The sequence below is a fragment of the Oncorhynchus gorbuscha genome, linkage group LG23 (genome assembly GCF_021184085.1).
Source record: "Oncorhynchus gorbuscha isolate QuinsamMale2020 ecotype Even-year linkage group LG23, OgorEven_v1.0, whole genome shotgun sequence".
Classification (NCBI taxonomy): Eukaryota; Metazoa; Chordata; class Actinopteri; order Salmoniformes; family Salmonidae; genus Oncorhynchus; species Oncorhynchus gorbuscha.
The window spans coordinates 65,789,685-65,794,684 of NC_060195.1; the positions used below are offsets into that span (position 1 = coordinate 65,789,685).

Sequence of the window (5,000 nt, forward strand, 5' to 3'; positions counted from 1 at the left end):
GATGTTAAAGAGTTTTAGTATAGCCAATTGGAATTTGTTGTCTGTATATTTGATCATTTCATTGAGGATACCATCAACACCACAGGCCTTTTTGGGTTGGAGGGTTTTTATTTTGTCCTGCAACTCATTCAATGTAATTGGAGAATCCAGTGGGTTCTGGTAGTCTTTAATAGTTGGTTCTAAGATCTGTATTTGATCATGTATATGTTTTTGCTCTTTATTCTTTGTTATAGAGCCAAAAAGATTGGAGAAGTGGTTTACCCATACATCTCCATTTTGGATAGATAATTCTTCGTGTTGTTGTTTGTTTAGTGTTTTCCAATTTTCCCAGAAGTGGTTAGAGTCTATGGATTCTTCAATTACATTGAGCTGATTTCTGACATGCTGTTCCTTCTTTTTTCCGTAGTGTATTTCTGTATTATTTTAGTGATTCACCATAGTGAAGGCGTAGACTCAGGTTTTCCGGGTCTCTATGTTTTTGGTTGGACAGGTTTCTCAATTTCTTTCTTAGATTTTTGCATTCTTCATCAAACCATTTGTCATTGTTGTTAATTTTCTTCGGTTTTCTATTTGAGATTTTTAGATTTGATAGGGAAGCTGAGAGGTCAAATATACTGTTAAAATGTTCTACTGCCAAGTTTACACCTTCAATATTATAGTGAAACGTTTTACCCATAAAATTGTCTAAAAGGGATTGAATTTGTTGTTTCCAAACTGCATTCCTTCCATCTATAGCATTTCTTAATGTTACTCAGTTCCTTTGGCTTTGATGCCTCATGATTGTGTATTGCTCTGTTTAAGTAGACTGTGATTTTGCTGTGGTCTGATAGGGGTGTCAGTGGGCTGACTGTGAACGCTCTGAGAGACTCTGGGTTGAGGTCAGTGATAAAGTAGTCTACAGTACTACTGCCAAGAGATGAGCTATAGGTGTACCTACCATAGGAGTCCCCTCAAAGCCTACCGTTGACAATGTACATACCCAGCGTGCGACAGAGCTGCAGGACGTTTGACCCGTTTTTGTTGGTTATGTTGTCATAGTTGTGCCTAGGGGGGCATATGGGGGAGGGAATGCTGTCACTTCCAGGCAGGTGTTTCTCCCCCTGTGTGCTGAGAGTGTCAGGTTCTTGTCCGGTTCTGGCATTTAGGCCGCCACAGACTAGTAAATGTCCCTGGGCCTGGAAATGATTGATTTCCCCCTCCAGGATGGAGAAGCTGTCTTCATTAAAATATGGGGATTCTAGTGGGGGGATATAGGTAGCACACAGGAGGACATCTCTCTGTTAGGATAATTTCCTTTTGAATTTCTAGCCAAATGTATAATGTTCCTGTTTTCATTAATTTAATGGAGTGAGTTAGGTCTGCTCTATACCAAAGTAGCATACCCCCTGAGTCCCTTCCCTGTTTCACACCTGGTAGTTTGGTGGATGGGACTACCAGCTCTCTGTAACCTAGAGGGCAACCAGTGGGTCCGTCTCCTCTATACCAGGTTTCTTGCAGGATAACAATGTCTGTATTTCCGATTTCCTTGGTGAAGTCCGGGTTTCTGCTCTTTAGGCCAAAGGCAGATGACCTCAGGCCTTGGATATTCCAGGATAATATAGTGAAGGCTTTTTGTTCCATAGAGTGTCCAATGTTGTTGGTCATGGTTTGGCCTCAGGCCAGTAAGTGTGAGCAGAGCCTGCTGAGCATCTGGTACTTGCCATTGGCTTGGGCCAGTGTGAGAGTGGGGGTTGGGACTGTTTGCCCGCTCACTACCTGGGCGTATGTGTGGCTTCCATGTTGAGGCCCTCTTTGCGGGGGTGGGGTGCATGGGGTGGGCAGGAGTGGCATAGGTCTGATCTGAGGGGGCCTAAATGGGGTGTGGGCATGGTTGACGTGGGGGGTGTTGTTTCGTTGGGCTGGGGGTGTGGATGTGTCTGGGTGTACTGTGGTCTGGATGTAATTCCTCTTGGCATGGGTCCTCTATGTGTAGGTCCGGGGGGGGGGCGTCCTGCAGATCTGGGTGGGGTGTCTATTGATCTGTTGTTCCTGTGTGAAGTGTCTCTCTCTCTCGGTATTTAAAATGCACAAACACCTGCACAAAATGCACAAACACCTGCACAAAACACACAAACACCTGCACAAAATGCACAAACACCTGCACAAAACACACAAACACCGTAGCAGGGGCTCCCCAGGAAAAAGGCTGGCTACCCCTGGTTTAAGGTACTTCATTTGGAGCTGTCCATTCAACACTCCCAGTTTTTTAATGGCCCTGGTCAGCACCATGGACAGAGGCTGCCAAGAGATATTTCACATACAGAGACAAACAAAACAACAAGTACAAGCTATTGAGGCCGGGTGTATTTAGCAAACAAGTGCTAGGCCCTCTACCAAGCAGCCAGGCAGCTATAAGCCAGAGCAGGCTGGGAACATATAACCATCTGCTGGGAGTCTGGGTCAGAAGCCTGTAGAAGACAAGCTGACACAGTCTTTCTCTCTCTCTCTCTATCTCTCTTCATCATTTTCCTGCCTCATGATGCCATCTATTTTGTGAAGTGCACCAGTCCCTCCTGCAGCAAAGCACCCCCACAACATGATGTTGCCACCCCTGTGCTTCACGGTTTGGATGGTGTTCTTCGGCTTGCAAGCATCCCCTTTTTTCCCTCCAAACATAACGATGGTCATTATAGCCAAACAGTTTCATCAGAGCAGAGGACATTTCTCCAAAAAGTATGATCTTTGTCCCCATGTGCAGTTGCAAACCGTAGTCTGTTTTTTTATGGCGGTTTTGGAGCAGTGGCTTCTTCCTTGCTGAGCGGCCTTTCAGATTATGTCAATATAGGACTCGTTTTACTGTGGAGATAGATACTTTTGTACCTGTTCCCTCCAGCATCTTCACAAGGTCCTTTGCTGTTTTTCTGGGATTGATTTGCACTTTTCACACCAAAGTACTTTCATCTCTAGGAGACAGAACGCGTCTCCTTCCTGAGTGGTATGACGGCTGCATGGTCCCATGGTGTTTATACTTGTGTACTATTGTTTGTACAGATGAACGTGGTACCTTCAGGCATTTGGATATTGCTCCCAAGGATGAGTCAGACTTGTGGAGGGCTACAATTGTGTAGACCTATTAAAAATAAAGGTGTATGCATGGTTCTTTATAGATCTCTAATAGGTTCTGTACAGTACGGTTCATAATAATGCCTGAAATGGAGTGAATGGAATGGTATCAAACACATGGAACAATATGTGTGATGTGTTTGATAGCATTCCATCAATTCCATTCAAGCCATTACAATAAGCCCGTCCTCCCAAATGAAGTTGCCACCAGCCGCCTGTGAATTCAGTGGTGGATTTCCCAGTGTGGCTTCGAGCGCATTGTAGTGTTACCACCCATGACTTGTTAGTGACATTCATTCATTTTCAATCCTGTGGCCTTCACCAAGTAGAGATACTAAGTGAATATGTTATCTTTAAAATGTTATTATTTTAAACAATACAATACATATGACATAATGCCTTTTTTGAGGGCCTGGTTTTACCCTAATACAGTGTCCTGAAACTCAAGGGTTACACGTCACGTCAGACCTGCAAGTCATTTTATGCTGTTTTGCACCAGCAAATATCATTCTTATTGGAATCCATTAAAAGTGGGGATATCCAACATTTGCAATGTTTATTCACCCACGACGTGCATTCAGAATGACTGCTAGGGTCGGGAAGACTAATATATCAGACTACCTTAAGCATCTAAACTGGAACAGCATTTCAGTCCAAATAACAAATTAAATTAGTTTATAAAAATGTATGCTATTTATATTTGAGTAGCATAAGATTAAATAATCAATCAATGTACATGCAAAAAATATAGATATTTAGTATTTTATAAGGATCCCAATGAGCTAGTGCTAAAGCAACAGCTACTTTTCCTGGGGTCCACATATTGAAACAAAAATCTACCAGCAATAGAGAATGCTGGGAAATATGATAATGATGGGTACGATTTTGTTACAACTCTGGTTATTAACACAAACAATGTGATTATTTTTCAACTCTCCCCGTGTTAATTTAACTCTTCCAGTGTCAATGTAACTCTTCCAGTGTTAATTTAACTCCCGAATCAACACTAGAAATGTTACACTGAAAAATAAACACTAGCCAATTTGCTGTGTGCTATGAAAGGGACACATCTGGAGGCTTCCGTACATTTCAAGAACCTTTTAGAATTCTGAAGAACTGTAGATGCCACATCAAGAAACCCCACTTAACTCAAAGGCTATTTATCAGTCAAGAGTTCTCCAAAGAACCTTAAAGGCATAGTTCGTGATTTTGGCAATGAATCCCTTTATCTCCTTCAACAGAGTCAAATGAACTCGTGGATACAATTTGGATGTATATGCATCCAGTATGAAGGAAGTTAGAGGCAGGTTCATGAGCCAATGCTAACTAGTGTTAGTGCAATAACTGGAAGTCTATGAGATCAGCTAGAATAACATATTTCGCTATTGCTAGTTAGCAACTTCCTTTACACTGCAGCACAGACATAAAAATGGCCTCCACGAGTTAATCTGACTCTGGGGAAGTAGATAAAGAGCTTCACTGCCAAATCTCGAACTGTCCCTTTAAGAGCTGGGGAAGAACTATTTAAGAACCTTACTTTTTTCAGTGTAGGCCTACTAGAAAAATAACCTATTTGGGGAAGTGAGAAAAGACGTGGTAGGCCTTGTGTAATTCAAAGTTGGCCTAAATGTTCCATTGTTGATGCAGCATATGTCGCATTGCTTTGCATGAGATGCTATAGGCCTTTGTGTTGGAATATCCGATGATGTTATTTATAGATCAAAATAAAAAAAAATGCTGTGTATATCTCAGCGTGTATTTACAGTCATGGCAACGTATCTAGGTGAGCTGCATCAACAGCCTTGATCTCCAATTCGTATGCAGCCTTGGTGAATTCCTAATATCGACGTAAAGGGGAAACATTGCGTTTAGGTTTAGGGCCGCAGAGTGTTTGACTG

General features: G+C 42.3%; 1 protein-coding gene across 1 annotated transcript in view; it reads right to left on the minus strand.

Annotated features, from left to right (window-relative positions):
* LOC124011375 (fibroblast growth factor 14-like) overlaps window positions 1-5,000 on the minus strand; it is a 55,115-nt gene that overhangs the window by 48,515 nt on the left and 1,600 nt on the right. The gene's annotated exons all lie outside the window — the stretch shown is intronic.